The sequence below is a fragment of the Peromyscus eremicus genome, chromosome 6, assembly GCF_949786415.1.
Source record: "Peromyscus eremicus chromosome 6, PerEre_H2_v1, whole genome shotgun sequence".
Classification (NCBI taxonomy): domain Eukaryota; kingdom Metazoa; phylum Chordata; class Mammalia; order Rodentia; family Cricetidae; genus Peromyscus; species Peromyscus eremicus.
In genome coordinates this window covers 1,075,301-1,100,512 of record NC_081421.1, presented here as the reverse complement: position 1 = coordinate 1,100,512, position 25,212 = coordinate 1,075,301, and the positions used below count along the sequence as shown (strand labels likewise).

The 25,212-nt window shown below is 42.6% G+C and overlaps 1 long non-coding RNA gene across 1 annotated transcript in view; it reads left to right on the top strand.

The window, feature by feature from the left end:
- Positions 1 to 20,370, top strand: part of LOC131912861 (uncharacterized) — a 162,594-nt gene extending 142,224 nt beyond the window's left edge. The window contains exon 3 of the long non-coding RNA XR_009379726.1: positions 20,311 to 20,370. This is a non-coding gene — a long non-coding RNA (uncharacterized LOC131912861). The remainder of the gene's footprint in view (positions 1 to 20,310) is intronic.
- The last annotated feature ends 4,842 nt before the right edge of the window (positions 20,371 to 25,212 follow it).

Below are 25,212 nucleotides of genomic sequence, written 5' to 3'. Positions count from 1 at the left end.
AGGCTTTGAGAGTTCACAGCCTTACCCCACTTCCAGTTTTCTCTCTTTTCCTACTTCATGATTGCAGTAGAAGATGTGATTGCTCAGTTTCCTGCTGTGGCCATTTGCTGCCATGCCTCCCCCACCATTATGGACTCTTCCTCTGAAACCATAACCTCAACTGACTCAGTGACTCTTCCTTCTTACAAGTTGTGTTGGTCATAGTATTTTATCACAGCGACAAAAGATAACCAGCAGAAGGTCCAACAGCATTTTGGGTTAAGGTTGATGGGAGAGACTCTCAGAAACATTTATTTATTCACCTATATACTTCTTTCTTTCTTCCTTCCTTTATTCCTTCCTTCCTTCCTTCCTTCCTTCTTTTCTTTCTTTCTTTCTCTCTCTCTCTCTCTCTCTCTCTCTCTCTCTCTCTCTCTCTCTCTCTCTCTCTCTCTTCTTTTTGGTGTTTTGAGATAGGGTTTCTCTGTGTAACCACCCTGGCTGTTCTGAAACTTGCTCTGTACACCAGGTTAGGCTCGAACTCACAGAGATCTGCTTGCCTCTGCCTCCCGAGTGCTAGAATTAAAGGCATGGGCCACCACCACCTGGCCAGAAACAATTCTTGAATTCAAAATTTCGGATCTTGTCTTAGGTCTGCAGGACTGTCTTCCAGCCCTTCCCCCGTGGGTGTCTTACCTGGTTCTTCCTGTCTCAGGAGCTGAGCTCATTATAAAGGTCTTCTATACTTGTTTCCAATTAGGGCTCAGGAAACTGGGTTTATTAGTAGAAAAGTCAGTGTATGCATCCTTCAGGTCCAGCAGGGTGAATTAAACCCAATTAACCCTGATGCAGAGGTTGTTAAAAGACCACTCAAGGAGTGATTACTTCCAGAGCAGTGGGGAAAGTTAAGCACATCTCTCTGGAACATCGAAGCACTTAGGCACTGGCAGAGCAGAGAACTAGTCCCTTCCCTCTTTCTAAAGGGCAAAAGAGACTTCTGTCACTGGGCTCTGATGTGAAGTGTGTCTGAGATGAGGTAGGGGCCATCTGTGCAAGGTGTGATCACAGGTAGCATTCAGCCCCATAACATGCCCAGCTTTCTACCAGTGTCTTCAGAGGGTCACCCAAAGTGACACCAGTCCCAGTCATCGGGGCTGCTGAAGTGATTGACAGGAACATCTAAAAACTAAGCAGCACAGGAGAGGATAACAATGAATTAATTTGGAGAGGAAACAGAATTATTAGTGTCTTTAAAATCAGTGAAAAATATTTTTATTGACTTTTGGAATAAACTACTTGGGATTCTATGCAAATTTTTCTAACACTTCAAAATTATGTATTATGGACCTCAAAATGTCATCATACCTGTAAATGGTAACAGCTTTACCATCAGGACACCTTGTTACACTTAAATACTTAACAAACGATGAAGATAGCTTGTTCCTAAGTATGTTAATGGGCTGCAAAGAGCCATAGCTTTAAATGATGTGGTAGTAACATTTTTCTCCCGTGCAAATAAAGGAATTCTCTGCACACGGTGTGTATTATAAATATGTACTTCTTAAATGTGTCAACACTGCTTGCAGACCTTCTACAATATTTATTTTTAATGACACATAGTCGTTGTGCATATTTACGTGGTGCAGTGTGATATCACGGTGTGTCTATACAACATATAATGATTTTTCATGCTAATTAGCACACCCATCATTTCAGATTTTTATTATTTTTTGTGTTGGAAACATTTGAAACCCTTTTTTTATTAGCTATTCAAATTGCTCAGTTAACCCTTGCCAACTGTGGTGGTTTGGGTAAGAAGTTCCTCCCTTCCCTACAGTCCTGGATGTTTGAGCACTTGGTCCCCAGCTGGTGGTGCTGTGTGAGGAAGTTTAGAAGGTGGGGCCTTGTTGGAGGAAGTACATCGCCAGAGTCAGGTATATTAGTTTGTTTTCTATTGCTGTGACAAAGACCATGACCAAAAGAAAAGGAGTTATTTCATCTTATAGCTTATAGTCCATCCTTGAGGAAGCCAAGGCAGGAAGTCAAGCAGGGCAGGAGCCTAGAGCAGGAGCAAAAGCAGAGGGTGTGGAGGAGTGCTGCTTACTGACTTGCTCTCCAGGGCTTGTTCAGCCTGTCTTGTTATACCACCCAGGATCACCTGCCCAGAAGGGACACCTTCTCAGCCCACATCAACAATCAACCAAGAAAATGCCCCACAAACTTGCATTTCCGTGTATATGTGGCAACATGCAGACTATATCTTTCGGTGCCTGGCTTATTTCATTTAACATAATGCCTTCCACTTCCATTCACATTGTTTGAAATGACAGCATTTCATTCTTTTTATGGCTGGTCATACTCAATTTTGTGTAAATACCACCATTTCTTGTCCATATATCATCAGTGGACAGCTGGTTAATTATATATCTTGGTTATTATGAAAATCAAAGAAATAATGTTATGCAAGTCCAGATGTGTTTTGACGTACTAATTTCAATTCCTTAGTAAATTTATCTAGTTATGAGATTATTGGATCATATGGTAGTTCTTTTCTTATTTGGTGATATATATATATATATATATATATATATATATATATATATATATATATATATATATATACTGTTCTTATATATACTGTTCGCCATAAAATAGTACTTGCTTCTAGTCCCACCAACAATGTGTGAGACATCCTATTCCCCTACATCCTTGCTAGCATTCATTTTCTGTCCTTTTGATAACAGCCATTTGAAAACCATCTCCGTGTGGTTTTGAGCTGCATTTCTCTGATGCTTAATGACATTTGACATTTTCCTTATGCTCTAGTTGGCTACTTTTGTAGTCTCTTTTGGGAAATGTCTATTAAGGTCAGTCACCCATGTTTTCATCAGCCTTTTGTCCTGACTTTTTATATAGTTACACTGTGCAACAACTATTCAGGGATGGTAGCTCAGTGGCAGTTTACAATTGCTCAGACCTTCTTTCAATGTTTAATATAGAAATGCTTTACATTTTAGATATATTTCTATGATATAAAAAGTTAAAATCACTTCAGAATAAAGTAGTGTATAATAATTGTCAACTAATCTGTGCCTGTCACATCTAGTATAGAATCTATAAGATCTAATTCCTTTAGAATTTAATTATCTCAGGTGTGTGTAATTGCAGAAAGCTAAAATACCTTTATAAATGATCATGTCTTATATATGCCATTAGTATTTATGTTGTGTTTTACTGTTCTCGTGATCCTATAGTCTTTGAAGCTTCCTATAATCTAGCACAGATTTATCTACTTTCAATAGTACCGATTCTATGTGTCTCACAGCACCTAGCCAAATGTCTGGGACCTAGTCAAAGCTCAAATGGTTTGACAACTTGGATTAAACATGCTAATTGTCCACCATAGAATTTCCTATTTCTTGAAATCATATGAATGGGAAGAAGAATGATTTGAAAAGTATAATTTCCAAATCATAATACATAAGTGTACTTCTTTCATCTTAAATGGAACTCAGAATACTAGCTATTTACCATGATTATACATATCTTTTAATCTGTGACAACGCTGATTCTGACAATTAAAATTAATATCTTAATGAAATCTAAAGAATTTTGCTTGATTTTCAAATTGTTGTGAAATATGATTATCATTTATTTGAATAAGCCAGCTTCCTATGACTCTGTAACATATCAATGACCTCGTCTATAAACTATAATTTATATTATATAAATTATAATATAATAATTAGATTCAGGCATCTCATTCTAAAAAGAAAAGGGAGGCTATAGAAATGAAACAAATGGGTGGTTTATTTAATCTACTTTAATCCAAAAAACAACTTGTTTTTTTTGTTTTTGTTTTTGAGACAGGATTTCTCTGTGTAGCAAAAAACAACTATTAATCTTAAATATTTTACATTAGTATGGATTTTAGCTTATTGATACAAATTTAAAGTTAGTTTTGTTATACTGTAAGTATGTTTCTACTCTTGTTTAAGGTATTGTGTTTATGCAGGTCATTTTAAAATTGTAATGTATAATTAAAATAATAAGGAGTGCTTGTGTGAAATTAGAGTGTTGGGTCAAATCAGTGGTTCTTATTCTTTTGCAGGTTAAATCAAACAGATTGGACAGATTATCAATGATATTGGGGTCTTGTGAAAATTAAATAGAAAATTACTAATATTTTAGGACAGTAGACATAAATATGATTATGCCAGACAAAATGTAACATGTCTTGTGCTAATTGTAGGCTTCTTTGAGCATGTGAAAAGTCCTAGACTCTCTTTAAAGCAACACACAAATCTGTATTTCTTAAACTTGATATAGGCCCTGAAGGTTCCATGACCTACTTTGATCTACCCATGGGACCTGAGGGACCTACTTTACTAGGGTAAGAAGTCCTAAGTAAAACTTCTCTATATTTCTTCTTCACGAGAATGCTGTGATTTCATCTATAATTATATAAATCTAGAGTGCTGACCAGGTGTTGCAGAATATTATTTTAAGGCATGTTACTTTTGTTTATGCTCTGGAACATTCATTTAATAATGCAAAGATGTGTTTGATTAAATAAAATTCATCTGCAGTCAGGAGTCTGAGTCAGCAACTAGCTGACAGGAAGTGGTAGGGAGTAGCCAGGTGGAGAAGCTTTCTTAAGGAGGGGTAAGGAGAAGCATGAGGGCTATTTGGAGGAAAAGAGGTGAGCTACTTGATATTCAGCCTCTCCGAAGAGCAGAATTCCACCTTAACCTTTGAATCTTGAGTTCTTTAGAGGGACAGAGGTTTAGTTAAGTTCCCTTAGTAGCTTTGCAAGAGTTGGAGCCTGAGGGAACAGAATTCCCTCCAGCTACAGCCCTTGTCACCTAACCACTGCTGGTAGCAGTGAAGTTGTCATTGTTGATTCAGACAGCTGTGGTTTAAAAGGCAGCAACAATTAAATGAAAGGACAGTTGGTGCCCCACATTGGGCACCAAAATGTTGTTGGTTGTTTTTACTCTTTTGAGGGGCCTACCACTCAGCTCCCAAATAAATCACTCATGAAGGCTTATTCTTACTTATGAATGCTCAGCCTTAGCTTGGCTTGTTGCTAGCCAGCTTTTCTTAACTTAAATTATTCCATCTACCTTTTGCCTCTAGACTTTTCCCCTATCTCTATTCCTGTATACCTTTTCTTTCCTTCTTACTCTGTGGCTTGCTGTGTAGCTGGGTGGCTGGCCACTGGAGTCCTCCTCCTCCTTCTCTGACTACTTCTCCTCTCCTCTCAGATTTCTCCTTCTATATATTCTCTCTGCCTGCCCGCCCTGTCTATCCTTTCTCCTGCCTTGCTATCGGCTGTTCAGCTCTTTATTAGACCATCAGGTGTTTTAGACAGACACAGCAACACAGATTCATAGACTTAAACAAATACAATATAAACAAAAGTAACACACCTTAAAATAATATTCCACAAAAATCAGGTGACACCACGAATCATTGACTCAGGTAATTCTGGACAGTTCTCTTTCTGGGTGACAGATCAGCACTTATGGCCCTTTACAGTTAAGGATCTGCTGTGGAATAATTCTTCTGTACACTGTAAATATGTATTACTCTCATTGGTTAATAAAGAAGCTGATTGGCCTATGGCAAGGCAGGATAAAGCTAGGTGGAACAATCAAACTGAGGATGCTGGGATGAAGAAGGGCAGAGTCAGGAGAGATGCCAGCCAGCCACTGTGGAAGCAGGACATGTAGAAAATGAGGTAACAAGCCATGAATCACGTGGTGAAGCATAGATAGGAAATATGGGTTAATTTAAGTGTAAGAGTTTTAGCTTGTAACAAGCTTGAGCTATTGGCATTTATAAGTAATATTAAGTCTCAGTGGTTATTTGGGAATTGGCAAGAAGAAGAGAAACTTCTGACTACAAGGATTTTTACACTTTACTGTTTAGGTATGTAGCCTCCCCTCCATGGAAAATGGAGGTGCTCCACCAGCCACTATGGTACCTTTACTTTGTCAAGTGGCCACTAAAAGCCAGCTGATCCTGAGGACACTGACCACCTAAGGATTGGAATGATAGGGCTGGCTGCCAGGAACCCCACCAGGTGTTTGGCAGCTCCACAATTCCTGTTTCATCCTGGGATCTCTAGACCAAGGAGCTTACACAGTCATTTGGGGGTTTTCTGCACAGGCAGAATGTGGTGAGTCACAACAGTACAGGCTGCAATACCCAAATGTCTATTTTTCTATTTTGCAAAAAAATCCTTAGACTTATTTTTCCATTTCAATAGAACAAGTAAGAAATACTGACAGTTTGGAAAGTATTTAGAAAATGGAAATCAGGATGACAAAGGAAAGAGCGACTTTAAATTCATAAAGGAGAAAAATAGAAAGGAGAATATACATGAATGAAATCCAGTAAATAATGAGGAATGGAGATGGTTATCATTTTAAAAGGATTGAGCCCCCTTTTTCATTACCAAGGCAACAGTTGCATCATGGAATTACAAAACAACAAGGAATAAACAGCAATCATAAGAACATCAAAACACTATAACCAAAGACAATTTGTGTACAGATATGAATTTAATAAGCAAGATGAAAAGCTGTTTTGTTCAAACTAATTTTTTCTGTAGGAAAAAGGACCTTTTTTGCTTTTGTTTTAAAGAAAATCTAATATCCTTTTCTACCTTCAGAAAATATCAGAGAATATACACATGCCATTCAAGTTATGAATTACACCCTGCCAGATTCATAGCTAGGTAACCAGGAAAAACAGGACCTTCTTGGCCCTTTTCTCAAAGCTGTGAATGCTTTGTAGATAGGGATATTTAATATTTATTTAAAAGTCTCAATGTGAGGGGCCTTTTTAAAGATACTCCTTGTAAACGTTTGAATTTTAACTAAAACAAGTGGAGAAACTGAGTTGTCTTTGTTTCATTTTTTCCCTTTTTTATGTATGAAGGAGACATTTTATCAAAGGAATTGGTGCTTGGCATTCCAGATTAACATTGCATGAGAAAGTTGACTGGGTCAATTCATAAGGAATATAGGACAAATCTAATGGGTGACTGAGATAATGGCTATCTCTTGTTTTTTACTGAAAGCCATACAGGACTCAAGTATCTATATTTCTGTAAAGTTTGCAATGGGCTGGGTAGAAATGTTGATTTTTTTCCCCCTACCTATTATCTAACACCCTCAGCTTCTGCCACTTCCCATTCATTTCAACCTTGATCCTCAACTCCAGTGTATACATTCCAGGAAGAGGTGATGGAGAGTACATTTATTAACTCAAAAGCCTTTGAGTGCCCCTTGGGCAGTTTTGCGAAAGATTCTGTAATTTTGTATTACGAAGCCACTGTCAAGGAGCACCCAATGTCTTTAGCCCTTTTTAATGGCAGCCTCCCTGACGTCTGGAGAGGTTTTAGGCAAGCATCCTGACTCGCACTCCCCACAGTTTCTGGCATATGATTGCATGGAGGCAACTTGCTCATGATCACAAATGATGCAATACACAATGCTCCAACCATGCCCATGGTCAGGCGAGACATGAAGGATTAAGGAAGTGCATGGGAAGCTGTTGTTCCTTCAGTCAAACTAGGGAAATCCAGCTGAGGTGGTGGAAAGATGTCAGGAAAAAACCCTCAGTGCCCTCACACCTGCCCTCTCTGGCTTTTTATCTGTGCTAACCAATACTCTGTTTTTTCTGCCCATTTCTCTCCTAGACATCCAGAAACTGTCACTGCAGTCAGATTGACGTAAGAACTATTTCTGTAAAACCCATCTTGATCCCATCTTGACCCATAAAATGTTTGGTGCTGAAGTTTCTCTGTCCTGACATGGACCAGATCCCTTCTTTGTTGAAGTGTTTCTGGACTGCTAGCTTGTCCCCGTGTAGCCTATAAAAGATTGCCATATATAGTTTAATACCAATGACAAAGTCTTTCTATTTCCAGCAATCTCCTCTTAAGAGCCTGTCACTACATAGTACTTCTTTGGATCAACTTCCTAACAGCTTTGGACACCCTATTGAAACTAAAAGAAAGGCGGAGGACCCCTTTGGTGTATGTTTATGAACAAATGACTATTATTAATGATGTCATGAACTGCTTCGCCTTTGACAGCTTCAAGTCTGTGTCTGTCATTCAAGTCCTGTCTTGTCAGATTGTGAGCAAATGTCTCATAAAAACAATTGAAGCCATGAGCCCACGGCTTTAACGTGCTCAGTCCATGTGCTTGGTTCCATAGCACAGTAGAATATTATGGAGGCAGGAATATGTACAGGAAGAATCAATTCTCAGAATGGACAAGAAGCAGGAAATGAGGGAGGGCCTGGGTACCAGATATAACTCTCACAGACACAGTTACTACTTCCTGAAGGTAAGCCTGCTTTGAATCTCCCCAAATAGCACCATTAACTGTGGGCCAAGGCTTCAACATGGGAGTCTGTGGTGTCCATTCCATACCCAAATGGTGACACTTTTTCTGTTTTAGTTTTGTGTAGATTTCCCCCTGGAGTGCTCCTCCTATGTGTACTTTGTATGTATATGGGAAGACTCCCATCTTTCTGTCTGCACATGACTTGTGCATATCAGTGCCACTACTGTTTGGGGTCATGATGCAGCAGAAGCACAATGGACCAGGGCCTGCATTCACTGGCCTGGCAAGGCTCTGACTGAGGGGCCAGGCGCCTGGAGGTTGTTTCTTTCTGCCCTTTGCTGTTATTTTCTTAATAGAGCTTTCTTAGACAAGAAAAAGGCCCCTTCTTTCTGTGCTCTCTCCGGGCCTGGGTTTCTGATCTTCCTGGCCCTGTGAGCTGTGGTGTGCTTTGATTAAATCTCTTCTGCCTACATTAGCTTGAGTTGGGTTGTTTCACTTGCCAAAAATCTCTGCACAGATACAGAGCCTCTAAATGAAATGAAAAGAACTTAATGTCTACTTCTCTCAGCTCACTGCATAAGCTGTTTCCTGAAAGTGCTAACCTCATTCCTTAGGGGATAGATAAGCATTTATTTATGCGATGGGACCCCAGGAGGGAGAGGGCAGAATGTGGTCAACATAAGAAGAGGGCACAGAGCGGACGTCCAAGGGTTCCAGAGACTTCCCTTAAGGCCTGCCCTGCTTCCAAGAAAGGCAGTGGGAGAGAACAGAAAGGGGGTGGGTGCACTTTCAGGATTGCATTAGGTGACCTTCCCATATGTGATTTGATTGGAAATAAATCTATCTGAATGCCGTATTGATCTCTTTCCAGGCTGGCCCAAATCCTAGGGAAAGAATTTACCACCAGGATGACTGACTCCACATCATTGTCTTCTCAATCACAGCCATTTTTAGAGGCTTATTTGGAATTCTGAAATCGTTAGGTACAAAGCGTGGCTCTGAGTCACCATGGCAGTGAGACACTGCTCTTTGGCTCTGGGAATCAGAACTGTGGTCAATTAATGCCATTCCTTCAGGCTGAGAACCAGGCTGAATTTACCTTCATATTAGCGTATATTACTCTGGTGACATTGCTGTAAAGCCAGGCAATGATTTTGAACTAAATCTTGTGTGGCTGCTTTGCTCTCTGTGAAATTTGGAATGCAGAGAGAAAAGAGCCCAAAGATGAATGACCCTGTTGGAGGTTTCTGCATTTGTAATCAGTTTAATTGCTTTTTTTTTTTTTTCTTTTTTAATGTGTTTATGATGGCAGGCGGTTGGTAGCCATTCTAGGGTCTTTTTTGTAGAGGATCTTGAGTGGAGTTATCAGCTAATCAGGGTTAGTCTACTGACGTATTTTATTGGAGAAATAAAAGTAGCAAGAATAAAGGAAAACAATGAAATGAGAACAGACAGTTGTCTGGACCCCTGGTTACCCTGGTAACCCTGAGGAGATGCCAGCTGACTGTGAGTCTGGGGGACACCCAGGCTCTCAAAGCAGAGCATGTTTCAACATCTGGACAAGAGCATGCATTCTGCTCTTAGATGGCCAGCACTAATTGGTGATGGCCATACTTCTGGGGACCCTTGCTTAGATTTGTTTATTTTAATTAGCTAATAAAACCTATGCTGAGCAGAGAACAAAGTCAGAAAAAAACTAAGAAGAAGAAGAGAACAATGATGACAGACAGACAGACACCACATGTTACTGCTTACATAAACAGGAATGTGTTAATTGAACTGTGTCTCCCTGAAAACTGTCAAGTATAACTTATTGCTTTTTATGCTAAATATGATTATTTACTAAGTTGAAAATGTAAATTATTATGAGTGTCTCCTCTTACGAAAATCTTTTGGGTTCTTCCATTTGAAAACGTACTTTTTGGTTTCTTCTGATTTATCTCAGATTTTTTTCATTTGTTCTGATCTGTTGAATCTTCCTTTATTTAGATTTATTTTATGTATATCCATATTTTTCCTGTATCTGTGCAGCACCCAGAGAGTCCAGAAAAGGGTGTTCATGCCCCTGGAACTAGAATTTCTGACAATTGTGAGCCACATGTGGTGCTAGGAACTGAACGTGGGTTCTCTGGAAGGGCAACAAGTGCTAACGGCTGAGCCGTCTCTCTGGCCCCTTCTCTTGGTCTTTTCTTTCTTTCTTTTTTTTAAAGATTTATTTATTTATGTATACAGTGTTCTATCTGCATGCATGTCTGCACGCCAGAAGAGGGCACCAGATCACATTATAGATAGTTGTGAGCCACCATGTGGTTGCTGGGAATTGAACTCAGGACCTCTGGAAGAACAGGCTGTGCTCTTAACCTCTGAGCCATCTCTCCAGGCCCCTCTTGATCTTTTCTAACTGAAAACTCCAGGTCATTGTCTTCCCTCATCTCCTGTTCCTACCATGCCGATTCTTTACTCCCTGGTCCTCTAAAGAGTCAGCATCTGTCACCTTGCTTAGGCTGAAAAGTACTTGTGAAGCCATCCCTTAGCCAATCTTATTTCTAGAACTCAGTATTGTACATCTAAATTATTTTTCCTTTGTTCATGTCTTTCCACCCATACTTGTGTTATGGTGCGGTGCTCATCTCCTCTTGTGGGGAGGGTTATAACATCTTACCTGGGCTTTCCTTTTCTAGTAGCTGCTTTCTGGGTTCCATTTGTCATAGTAAAACTGACTGAAAAAACAAAGCAAAGATATGATCATAGAGTTTCCTGCCCTTAGCTGTTCCCTGCTTCTTATCCATCTCAAGACAAATACAGGCGTCGTAGTTCAGTGCCCAGATTTACACGTCCTGCCCTTATCTCTGTTCTCAGTCTTGTCACTGACATTTTCCTGAGACCTACCCTGTGTTTCACCAGACTAGATCTCTTATTACTGCACGACTTCCTGGCTCCATGCTGCAGCCAGGAGCAATTGTTCACGGAGTGAATGCACAGACGGGCGTTGAACAGATCGTATATAAATTAGAACCATGCTCCACAAAATTCTGTCAGTCCAGAAAAGCAACCCGTTATCTACAGTACCCAGACCAGATGCCAGTTTCCTACCTATTGAGTCAGATTGGTAGAAAGTCACTCCACCATCTCTACCAATGTCCTGGGAAGCCAGCAGCAACTCCTGCAATAAGTAGCCTCAAGCAGCCAGGTCTTGATTCGTACCTGACAGCTTCCCTAACCATCCCCCTCCCTCCACAACGATCCTACAGGATGCTCCATTTCTAGCTGGTCCACCTGCAGCCTCACCAGGACACACCTGAGCCTTTCTCTTTTCTATTCTAAATATTTCCCCTCTGTTATGCCTACCTACGAGTCTCTGCCCAAGTACAGACAATAGACGCTGGTTCCCTGCTACAGCAGTCTCTGAACAAACAGGCTTCGCTTATTCTTGTTTGGTTGGTCTGCTTATTTTCATGGTGGCCATTTACGTTTAAATTAGTGAAAACATTCTTCAGTTGTGTTAGCCACATTCCAAATGTTTACTAATGGCATAAATGTAGGGTGTTTCTATTATCCCTGAATTTCCGTGAATAATTCTGCACATGCCTAGTGCCTTCCCACCTTGTGCTGGTTTGGATGGAAACCTTTAGAAGGTGGAGCCTTGTTGGGACAAAGTACTTCACTATGGCAGGGCTTTGAGAGTTTTGAACCTTGTCCCACTTTCTGTTCTCTCTCTCTCTCTCTCTCTCTCTCTCTCTCTCTCTCTCTCTCTCTCTCTCTCTCTCTCGTGTGTGTGTATGAGTATAATCAGCCAGCTTCTAATTCCTGTAGCCATGCTTTCCCTGACTCCTGCCCTGCCTTCTCTGCCATGATGGACTTCATCCACCATAAAACCAAAACCTACGTTAAGCCTCTTCTCCAAGTTGCTCATGGTCATGGTATTTTATGACCACAACAGAAAAGTAACCAATCCACACTATATGTTGCTCCTTCTATTTGAGTGACCATTTTCCCACATTTTTACCTGCCAATATCCCACCCAGCCTGCAGACAGAGCTCAACTTACTGCATCCTTCAAGAAGCCTCATGGATTCCTATCTCTCTTTTAAAAATCAATTCTCACTAATTTAATTATGTATCTTTTATAAGCTCTCCCTCATCCTACTGCACTGAGGACCACTTGACATCAGGTATAAACATACTTGTTTTACACCAGGCTTTTGGGCTAAATGAATAATAATAGTCACTTAGTAACTTAAAATACATGTCATTTAAACAAGTTATGGGATGCCAGACAGGGTTGGCTTTTTTGGGTTTATATTTGGGCTATGGATTGCACTGTCACATGGAACTTTGCTCTTCCATTCCTGTTTCTGTTTCTTACCCTCTAGGTGCCTAAAAGGATATTTGCAGAGGTGGATGGGATCACTTTAGAGCCCATATTGCTTTTTTAAGAGTCACGGACTTCTGGCAGTCTCCACATGCAGTGGTGATTGGGAGATGGCCACAAGCCTCTCAAGATACATTTGGAATGGCTGGCCTCTTATTTATGTCTTTAATACCCAGGAAACATGAATACCTCTGTGTTTGTTCATATCCCCCTTTGTCTGAAATATGAACCCATGCGTTTCCTCCTAATACCTTCCCTGGACCGGATGAATCTTCCTTAGTAATCCTGTTTAAACATCAGATCTATCATGTTTTCCTCTATCTCACTTGACAGAGTAACTCTTTCTGGTGGCTATTTATCAGTTGCTGAGCTGAATTGAAAATGAGTGCTACTGGAAGAAGAACATGTATTGCCAGTAGAAGGGAAGTAACCCAGTATTTATTTTTGGAGGCCATGGTTGGGAGTGAGGTAGTTTAGAATAAAAGCTCACCAAGTTAACAAAGAAATATCCACTGATTCTTCTTCCATCCTCACCTCAATCCAAAGGCCAAGGACTTATCATGGAGCTAGAAAACCCGATCCCTGTTTTGCACAACAGCACAAATCTATCTGGCAGAAGATAATTACCATTCAGTGAGCGCTTGAGGTTGGGAACTTTGCAAGGAATGTGCTCTGGGCATCCTGAAACAGTGAGACTGTGATGCTGTTTGGGACAGTGATGTTAGGTCAGCCTCTGGGGCCGAGACATAAAGGAGAGGATACGGGGGTGGGGGTGGCGTGGGGAGACAATATGGGGAAAATGGACCGTTGACACAGGGATCCTTTGGAAGAACCGGACAGAAGGGCCTCTTCTTCACTAGAAATCTAGAAAGGGAGGACAGTGCACCATGTTGGAGTCTGCCTATCAGCATCATTCCCGTATTCTGCTGGTTTGGAAAAAATTTCTTGAACTCTTCAACAAAAACTATGGATTTCTTCATTATTATTGATGATGTTTGGGAGAGTCAGCATTGAAGTGGGTAGGAATGCCCTACTCCTGTGTGTGCTATACACTGGTCTACACTCTCACCATGGACTACTGGGGGTCAAGACCCAGACACCCAGATAGACACCTTGGAAGAACACAGGGACATGTTATTGGCCTTGGAGGATGTGGAAAATGGGTGTGGTATTTCCTCTCACAATAGTTATTGCAGAGTTACAGTCATAATTAATTCTTTTATTCAACAACACTCACAATGGATTTTGGAAGAGCTGCTGTCTTGGGCTAGACTTTGAGCAACATGGAGGATGATGTTGTATATATTTTTTTTGTCTAAGTGTCTGGCATTTGAATAGTTGGTCACAAGTTGGTGGCTAGTTGGAAAGGATTAGGAAGTGTCATTGTGCGGGAGGCCACATGTCACTAGGTACAGGCTTTGCGTGCTATTTCAAGTGTATTCTGTTTCCTGACTGTGCTTTGAGATGTGAGTTCTCAGCCTCTTCTCTAGCCACCTGCTCCTGGCTATCTCTACTCTGCCTGCATGGAATCTAACTGTCTGCAGCCATTGGTGGAGCCCATCCAGGTTTCCGAGTGACTGTACCCAGCAGGACTGCATAAGAGGATGATTTGATCATGAGCCTGAGTACCAGGTGTTTGTAAGGGTCTACACTTGACTGTAACTAGCAAGGGGGAGGTTCTTTGCCCCTCCCCTTGGCATTATTGTAAGCAACCCTTTGGAATAAAGTTCTGGGCCGGTGGATAAGGATCCAGGCCCACCCGAGGTTGTCCTGCATTTCTCTGTCTCTCTTCCCTCTTTATTTCTAACTAAGTCTCTTACTCCTCATTTCTCAAGAGTCCCTGGGGTAAATAAATGTGAGAGTTGGTCCCCAACAAACCATAACCCTAAATAAACTCTTTCTTTTATAAGTTGCTCAGACCATAATCCTAAATAAACTCTTTCTTTTATAAGAAACTTAGAGGAAGAGACACATGTAACTTGAAAAGCTATGACCAAAATCCTCTTAGGAAGGCAAATCATAGAATTAGAAGACCTCAGGGCTGTGAGTATCCAAGAATTCACTCATGCCCGTGCTTTTATTCTACAGATAGAGATATTAAGATTCCAATAGTTCCCACACAGCTTTTAAAATATGAAAATGTTCTCTTAGAGTCTTGCTGACAGCCAGATTGATTTAGAGGTTTGGATATTGTAGCTCAAATTCCTATTTATGCTTCCAAGTTCACCATCCATTTCCACTTAGATAGAGGTCAAGATCTGGCACTCACTGTCTCCTAGCCTTTCATCTGACTTTTCACAGCCCACTTACTGGGAGGTTGGCTCACTCCCACCCTTTACCGCCTCTTCTCCTGCTGACAGAGGAGGAAAGACACATTTAGCCCCAGAAATCCCTCTAATTTCTCCATTCGCCTGCTGTGTACCCTCACTCTGAGCTTTTCCCCACATGTAAGGGATTTTTTGAGGAAGAGACTCTCATTTAATTTTGGAAAAAATATATAGGATTTTATTTTTCATAGCTAAAACTCTTCTTTCATAATAGGAATAATTAAAGGAAGGAGGCCTTTTTTTTCCATCATGGCTGTACTTCAAACATTCATTTTGCCTGATAAATTTCCGTGATTGCTCACTCAAGGAAAAGGTGCATGAAGCTGACTTGCATTAGGTTTTCAAGGAGGTTTTGGAGAGGTTGATCATGCATGGATGCAATTCTGTTTTCTTGTGTGTTTTTTCTGGGATCCCAGTATCACAGCTACAATTTCCCCAAAGCACTGGAGGTCTTGTGGCTAGACTGGCCGGCCATGTCATGCTGCTGTGCTCAGAGCTCCTTCCTGGGAAGTTTCTCCACTGTAGCGGTGGGATCCTCATTTCCTCGTTATGTTATCTCCTGACTCAGAAGAGTCAACAATGTGAATTAATTAGCTCTATTTTCTGATTTAAATTGCTGAAAACCCAACTGATAGTGGCTTAAACAAATTAAACTTTATTTGTATCCACCCTATAAGTAGAATATGGGAGGTGAGCAGTAGCTGGGCTGATTCAATGACCTAGTGATCCCGAAGGCCCTCAAATCAAACTTGTCCTTTAGCAACTTAGAGTTGAGTGATCAGGGTCTGTGAGCTGACTGACAACAGAGGAAATGATACAGGATGGAAGTTACACATTTAGGGACACCACAATATGCCGCTCCAAAACAGGCCTCTTAGGTGTATGCGTTATTGTGAGGAACTGGCTATGAGAATGAGCAGATTTAGGCCCAACAAACAACACACAACAGACAAAAAAGAAGCCAAAACTAGACACAGGAAAGCAATAGCTGCCTGCAAAAGAAAAATATCAATAGCCAACAGAACCAAAGGCCTGAGAGTCACAATTCAAAGAACTAACTCTTCCAGAAATTTCTTTCTTGTTAATCTAAATTTGGGGAGTAAAAAGCCAGAGCTCTCCTTCACTTTCCTCCTTGATTCTATCAGTTTCAGCATACAGGGTCACCGCCACATTCCTGTGTGAGCTGCTTTTACTGTTATTTTGATAAAAACACATTGACAAAAGGAACTCGGGGAAGAGTTCATTGTGGCTCACATTTGAGGGTATAATTCATCATGAAGGAGAAGTCTAGGTAGCAAGAGCTTGGAGCAGCTGGTGTCATTGTGTCCATCGTGAGGAGGAAGAGTGCGGTGAAGAGGAAAGCCAGCTAGCAATTTTATTTTTATGCAACCAATGACCCAAACTTAGAGAATGGTGCCTCCTACTTTTAAGGTAGAAGTTCTCACCTCAGCGAACCTAACCAACACAATCCCTCAGAGGCAGGCACAGATGTTTGTCACCTAGGTAAGTCTAGACTCTGTCAAGTTTATAATACATATTAGCCACCCAATCCCCTTCCTTCTAACAAAATAATGTGTAAACTCCAGTCACCCTTTGCATTCCTTATCCTTCCTTGGTTACACACATGTGTTCCACGCATAACACACTTGCTAATAAACCTTAGATGGTTTTGCTCTTGTTCATCTGTCTTTGGTTGGTTTTACAGGATCTCAACTGCCAAACCTAAAATAGAGTGAAGAAGAGCATTTACTTCTCCCTAGAATATATCAGAGGCACTCTGAGAACTAGCTACCCTGTTAGCATTTAGGCATCTGTACTGACCCGCCCTTGGGGTCCTGACAGGAATGTCCTCAGCTGCAGCCACTAAGAGCACCCCCTGAGCACATTTGCTATGTTACCTTATAAAAGGCGGACCTTGCCCACCTCCCATCTTTCTCTCTTCCTTTGCTCTCATCCCCAGGGACCAGTTTCTGCCCCCTTCTCTGCCCTTCCCCCAATAAACCTCCCACGTGAGCCCTGTTGTAAGGTGTGACTCCTTCTTGCCGCTTTTAAATTACAACATTTGGTGTCATGGCTCGGTCCTTTGCAGTCCCAAGCTTGCAGTTCCAGATTTTGATTGCTGCATCCTTGGCTGGTGTCAGAAAAAAATGGAACAACTGGTACAGTTGGTCTCTCGGGAGCTGGTATCTTCATTATTACTCAAGTTAAAAAAAATCTCTGAAGGACAGCATTTCCTCACTTTTCAGACCTCCGTCAAAAAACACCAGCTCACATGACATTACTGAGCCCAGGAAGACTAGTTTGAAGGGTAAGTTGTGTGCTCTCTAAGCCACTAACACATACTTGTGTTCTGAAGCAGCCTGCCTCTGCTGCCAAAGCAGTTACTTATGACTTGTTGCCAGGTCCCTTTCCACCACCAGCTATCCTGAGGGAAACTTCGGAGGGAACCAGCTACTAGATGATTCCATTACTCTTTTGCCCCTCTACTCAGGTTGGATGACTGATTTGCACATCAGGACTGCTAAGAACCTCCACCAGAGCTTCCTCTGGCTTTGCCCTGCCCAGGCATAGTTCACCATCTTTCGGGTCCTAATGAGTGTGCTTGTGCTCCACCTCCCCAGCATGGTGGGCGAGACAGGCCAGAGGTGCCCCCTCAGCAGATGGGAGAGGCCTCGGGATCCCACCTCGGGCCTCTTCCTCCTCTCCTTGTCTCTAATTCCCTCTCATGCCTCTTCTTTTCCCTCTTGCTTCTCTTCCTCTTGTCTGCCTGCCTCTCTCAAGTCCCCACTCCGATGCAGCCTTTCACCCTTCCGCTCTTTGGCTCTCCCCTTTCCAGTAAACCTGTCGCACTAACTCTTGTTTGGTGTGGCATGTTTGCTTAGTGGCATACCTTAGCAGGGTCCACCAAAGGTACCCGCTTCACGCCAGGACCCTAACTGCCTGCTCTACCCACAGCAGATCTGTTCTCTTCCACCTGCAACAAATCTGCTTTCTCATTCACCAACAGCTTTGCCTTCCATTCAATACCAACAATTGGGTCTCTGGTGGGGCTACCTGCTTCTGACCATTCTCCTAGATGTGAGGCTTCAGTTCTCGAGCACAGTGCTCTCCTCACCTTCTGGCTTTTCTTGAGGTCCTGGTACCAGGCGACTATGTCTCTTTTGGTCTCTTAGCCCTCTGCCCCCGTTCTTACATGACAACATACTGAACATCTTGTACCCACTTAATCTGATCCTCCCTGGATCCCTGGGATACCAGAAAATTCAGGCTTTGGATCTTCTCTCTGCCTCATCTTTGGGAATTGTGTCATACACCTCCTCGGTCCCACTGGGATGTCTTTTGGAGACCCACTGACCATTCTTTGGACCAGGCAGTTTGGGAACTGAGAAAGAATTCTCCACTTTCTTTTTCTTTGCTCTAAGACCTGCTTGTGTCTGTCTGCTCTTCCTCTCTAAATGTTCTGTTTGCTGCAATGTGCAAACCAGAGATGGAGAGGCCAGCTTCATCTTGCACAGCACACACCGGTTCTCCCTTTCTAATCACTCAACTCCTGTTTAATTCTGTGTGTATGTACATCTAACTATTAACAGCAACCACGTGGCTCTCCTCCATCTTGGCTGGTGATCTCATCATGATTTCTCGTGAGCTCCAGGGAGTCGACTTGGATCCATTTGAACAGCATCTTGCCAGGTCCAAGCAGTGCTGGACTGTTCCACAGAGCCTGTACAGTGAAGTGAAACAGCCAGCTCCCCCAGGAAATGGCCAGCACCCTAGTTTTCTCAGGTCCCCCAAAGATGATGGACACCCTCCAGGTCAGCAGGAAGCAGTCTTGAGAACATGGTGCCCTCATCCTCACCTCACCTGCTACCCTTTCTAACTCCTCACCTTTTTATAATAAACAAAAGGGAGGAATGTTAGAATTTAGGCATCTGTACTGGCCTGCCCTTAAGGTCCTGACAGGATGTGTCCTCAGCTGTAGCCACTAAAAGCACCCCCTGTGTGCAATTGCTACTTTCCCTTATAAAAGGCAGACCTTGCCCACCCCTCATCTCTTTCTCTTCCTTTGCTTTCATCCCCAGGGACCGGTCTCTGCCTACTTCTCTGCCCCCTTCTCTGCCCTTGCCTCAATAAACCTCCCACATGTAAGTAAGCCCTGTTGTATGGTGTGACTCCTTCTTGCCACTTTTAAATTACAATGCTACCCAACTGATCAGGAAGGGTTTAAATGTCAGCATAGTAAGGGACGTGGAGGGTTCTGGTAAGGCTATATAGGGTTTCTCATCCCAGTGGGAATGGCCATTCTTCTTTCTGGTAGAAAGCTTTCTGGGAGTGTTTTCAGTGGCTGGATTTTCACATCTGTGAGCTGGGGTTAGTCCTCTATTCCTCTGATTGTGGCTAAAGCAGGGGGAATTTAAGGACATTTCTTCTTAGCTGTCATGCTGTAGGGGCCTGGAGAGCATGGCCTCTTTGTCCTGTTTGTGGGTGAAGGTCCTGACAGAAGGAGGAGGCCTGCTAAACATTCACAACAACACTAGGCAAAGGGAATGGAGAATGGGTTTATTTTTGTTTCTGCGGCTCTTGCTGATGTAGGGACACTCTCTTCCTGACACTAGTCACCAAAATTCCTTGGAGAGCTTTCAATGCTACAGGTTCTCCCTTGGAATCAGATTCTCTGCGCTGGGGGTATCTGTGTGTTGGCAGATGCAGAGGAGGCATCTGGGATCTGTGTTTATAAAGGCGACATTCAGGTGTGGGCTGAGCTCCACAAGGGAAGAAATGACACCTCTTGGAGCCATTTGCATGCAGCTTTCTGGAATATCACCAGCTTCCTAAGAAATTGGACACATGGAATTCGTCCACTCAGATTGCAGAGTGCATCTGCATTCCTCATCTGTAGATAGTTTTCTTAAAGCTGTGTGTCCCCAAGTGTCTTGGACGGCTTCACTGGTTGGTTCATGTGGTTGAAAGTAAGATTTTACAATCACTCCTATTACCAATGCAGCCATTATATCATCGAGATGACAATTTAGGATACAAAGGGCACTTTACATTCAGTTAGAGGTGACATTTAAATATGATTAATAGTGGCTCTTTGTGAAAACAAGCATTTTGAGGAGAAAAGAGAAGATAGAGAAGGCATTGGCAGCATAAACATGGAGAATCTTTTTTTTTTTTTAAATTTTTATTTTGCAATACAATTCAGTTCTACATATCAGCCACAGATTCCCTTGTTCTCCCCCTCCCACCCCCCTCACCTTCCCCACAGCCCGCCCCCCATTCCAATCTCCTCCAGGGCAAAGCCTTCCCCACAGACTGAGATCAACCTGGTGGACTCAGTCCAGGTAGGTCCAGTCCCCTCCTCCCAGGCCGAGCCAAGGGACCCTGCATAGGCCCCAGGTTTCAAACAGCCGACTCATGCAATGAGCACAGGACCCGGTCCCACTGCCTGGATGCCTCCCAAACAGATCAGGCCAATCAACTGTCTCACCCACTCAGAGGGCCTGATCCAGTTGGTGACCCCTCAGCCATTGGTTCATATTTCATGTGTTTCCGTTCGTTTGGCTATTTGTCTCTGTGCTTTATCCAACCTTGGTCTCAACAATTCTCGCTCATATAAACCCTCCTCATTCTCGCTAATTGGACTCCCAGAGATCCACCTGGGGCCTAGTCATGGATCTCTGCATCCAGATCCCTCAGTAGTTGGATGAGGTTTCTAGCACGACAATTAGGGTGTTTGGCCATCCCATCACCAGAGTAGGTCAGTTCGGGCTGTCTCTCGACCATTGCCAGCAGTCTGTTGTGGGGGTATCTTTGTAGATTTCTGTGAGCCTCTCTAGCACTTTGTTTCTTCCTATTCTCATGTGGTCTTCATTTACCATAGTCTCCTATTCCTTGTTCTCCCTCTCTGTTGTTGATCCAGCTGGGATCTCCCACTCACCCAAGCTCTCTTTCCCTCGACCCTCGCCCTTCACTACCCCTACTCATGTCCAGGCTGTTCATGTAGATCTCATTCCATTTCTCTGTCATTGGGCGATCCCTGTGTCTTTCTTGGGGTCCTGTTTTCCAGGTAGCCTCCCTGGTGATGTGAGTAGCAGTAACATGGAGAATCTTAAACAGATGCTGTCTGCTTTTGCTGACAAAGATGCTCCTCTGCAGCCAGATCTCACTGTGAGAAAGTACTTGACTCCAGCATTGGTGAAGGGATACACCTGTTTCTACGCTCTAGCTGTGTCATTGTGGCTGCCTTGGCCTTTGAGTTTTAACTTTGCCATTTGCAAAATGATGACCATACTGGTTGCACAAATTGAGATAAAATGTGTACCAATGTGCTTGGAAACACAGAAAAGAAATTCTTCATGATTTCCAAACACAGGTGAACACAAGAGGGTCAAGTGAGTTAGAGGGTTTAGTCCCCATGATGGTTATTGTCACCTTTCTGTCTTTCAGACTGAAGATATAATTCTTCACAAACCCCTAGGAGCTGTCGTGCAGCAATTTCCTCCAAGATGAAACTCTCCATCCTGGAAAGAAGCTCCTTAAGACCGGAGTCTTCAAAGGGAGGTAGTAACCCCATCCTGCAGTGAAAATGTAAGGATTATGTCCTTAATTACGTCACCAGCCTGCGACAGCATCCCAGCCTAAAAAGCGGGCGTGCCCTCTCTGTGTTCTCTCTTTTCTGCGCTCTCTCCTTCTGTTCTCTTCCCTCCGCATGGTCTGTCTGTTTCTCTGTCTCTGTCTCTGTCTCTGTCTCTGTCTCTGTCTCTGTCTCTGTCTCTCTCTCTCTCTCTCTCTCTCTCTCTCTCCCTTCCTCCCTTCCCTCCCTCCCCCTCTCTCCCAATAAAGCTCTAGAAAGGTAACTGTGGCTCGTGATTCTTCCACCAACCAGCACTCTCCTCCGTTGGCATGGCCACCGCCAGCGGCGGCCAGGCACGAGCGCTGCCACTTAACCAACAGAAACTTGTTAACCTCAGGAAGCAAACAACTCAAGAGCTTCAGGGAGTCCTTGAAACTGAGCAGATTCACTAGTCCCGTTTTTCCCCAACTTATATAAGCCACAAGGACTGTGAAGAAACACTTCTAGATGAGGTGAGCTTCCTAGAAGACTCTTAGATCAGCTGGGTCTAAGAAGAGACTCTGGTCATCTGAGATGCCTGAAGAGGCACAGCTCTCATGAGCTGTCACACATGCCTGGGTGTGCTTTGGTAATGCAGTATTCTTTGAGTCATTTCTACTCCTGCAAGTACGCCTCATCCACATTTGTGTAACTAACCCCAATAAAACTCACTGGTTCACCAAGTTGGACTTTGGCGGCATCTTTTCTTCACTCTGCCATCATTTTCCTCTCTGGAGTGAGTGGATGTTTGCTCATGCCTCCCCAAGAACAGTGTTGCAAAACACAAGCCCAGTCTGTTGTACATGGAGACAGGACTGTCATTAAGAGTTAATTCCCCATTATATTTCTTCTTCTCAAACACCGTTGTGTGTTACTTCACACATCTGTCTATTATAGGCAATATTTTCTCCTGCCTTTCCTTGCTAAATGTGTATGGGTTGTGAGATATGCTTTAATAAGTATTTCCTGAGGGAAATACAATTCAGATGATGTGTTCCTTATAGCTGATAAAGGAACCAGGTGATAGAAACATAAAATCACTATGTTTTTGGCAGGGCGGGTGAGTAAAAATCTAAGGAAAGAACATGGATATGTCTGTTCAAGTTTACCCTTGGTAAAACATGGATCAAGATGAGTGGTCAGATGTGAATTGCTTCATCTGAAAACACCACGGCTGTTTTAGTGTATTATGGGTGAGCATCTTTGTCTTACAAGCTTGACTACAAGAATATTTATAACACTGATTCTGGGGTCTTCTGGGTTTTATTTTTCTCTTATCTCACAGTTGTTGGTGTTTTCTCACATCAATTTATTTAGCTCTGCTTGGTTTCACTCCACAGAGGTGGAATATAGTTTCATAAATTTTAGATGGAGAATGTGTGTCTAGATTTTATTTCCTTTCTCCCATCACGAGGAGCCTCCAGCAGGTCTCAGCCTTGTGAAACATTCCCCAGAGGCCTGTTGTAGACATTGGTATTAGGAGAAGCAAGAGAGATTTAAAAACATGTCCACTGGTTTGTTTGCTTATGTATACAGTCTTTGCCTGGCCCATGAAGTGTTGGGGAAGATCTAAAAATCCTCTCTAAAGTTGAGAAGGCTGAGGGGTGGGGCTGCACACACACTCTGGTGTCCCTCCTGTTATTGTTAGTCATGGTCTGGATACACCCTCAAATTCAGGTGTTGCAAACTGGATACCTACCTCAGTACTTTGGGAAATGGGCCTTTTATGGTGTGGTTAGGTCCAGAGGGGTTCCTCTCATGAACAGAGTAACACTGCTGCATAGGTAGTAGCTACTGTAAATGTGGGCATGTTAGAAAAGTGAGTTTCATCTCTTGTTCTCTTATGCTATTCCATCTTCTGCCCTGTTAGAATGCAGCAGAAAGAACCTCACTGCATGTCATTCTGTATGATTTCCCAAGCTCTAGAATTTTTAACCAAATAAACCTGTTGTTCATTGTAAATTATACAGTCTTTGTGGGGCAAAGGTGATAATTACAGGCTGGGAATCTACACACAGAGAAACTCACCATAACCAAATGAACTAGTCCTTCTCCCTAACAGAGAGCTTTGCTACCCATTGCCCTGCCTACAGGCATATTCTGATTGTGACCTGGCTCACCACTGTCTTGCTCTTTTCCTATTTAGGTCTAGGGAATGTTGGGTTTATTCACTACCCACCAACTCCTTCCCTGCTACTGTGGGAGCTGCCAACCCAGCCCACTATAGTATTGGGTATTGTGTTATGGAAGTAGGGGAATGAATGAAGAGTGTCCTTCACTCTTAAGTTTTCAACTCCTCTTGTTTATGAAATTTCTAAGGGCTAACTCTTTGTAGAGTATAAATTAACTGTTCTAGCTCCAGTTGGAAGCAAGTGGAGACTACTAGCTTCATTTTCCATTTCACCCCACAAGGACATTTATATTTGGATTGCTGTATTTGTCTGTGATCCAAAATTAGTAATAGGTTGAACCTTTTCTCCTTTTACTGCTTTCGGCTCTAAAACCTGCTGATATTTGGAATTGAGAATTTCCTGAGGACTGTTCACCTCGCACCTTGGAATCCCAAGCACTTCAGGGACGCTCTCCTAGTAAACATGTGAGACTAGGGGAACACTCTTTCAGAAAGAAAACCCTCAATAATGGCGTGGAATCTGAAAGCCGAGCAACATCAACTGTCAGGAGCGAGGCGAGCAGCCCCATTCTTTATGTGCTCTGGTGTCTGCCTAAGCAACGTGAAATCAGAGAGAACAGCTTCCAAAGCTGTCAGAGGCGTCTGCTAAAGCAGTAGCACAGCTTTTCAGAATTTCTGTGCATTTGTGTCTTGCTTGGAGGCCAATCAGTTTCACCTTCCAGGTCTCCTAATTACAGGTTCAGCAGAGAAAAGGAATCCACCAACTGGCTCTTTTACAGGCCTATTTTTATAGGCAGTTTTTAGGTGATGGTAATTCCATTGAAGTGTGTCCTTGTATTTAAAGGACCCCCACACCCTGGTATAGTGGATATTTTGGTGATTCTCTTTAATAAAGCTGTGTGGATGCTGCCAAGGCTCCATCACCTGGCTCCCTGTGATCAGTGAAATGCTAGGGGACATATCCACTTCATGACCTTCCTTCCATTAGCAGTCTGACCCACTGGATCACAGTAAAGCCTGCCTTTGATTCTGGGAGCAGAAAGGTGCTTATGACAGGGAAAGATGCCTCCTTGGTGTGGCTGTAAGATGAAGGTTGTTGGCTTTGAAATTCCTTCTCTGTGCAGACATAACAAGTTTGGGTGTCTCTAAAGTGTTTCTGTCCATCTCTCTCTTTAATTAGAATAATAAGTTGCTAGGTTCCTTATCATCTAAGGTAAAGCCCAGCAACTTTGCAATCTTGATTTCCTTTTGTTCTAAAATGTGTCAAATGTCCATAAAAATGTACTGAAGCCAGTCTCTTTAGGAATTTAGGTTTAACTGTTCATTTGAAATAATCCCAGACTTAAAAAATGCTACAAAGGATTCCAATATACCTTTCACCAAATTTCCCCTAATGCTACAATCTTACATCAATTTTCATTGTC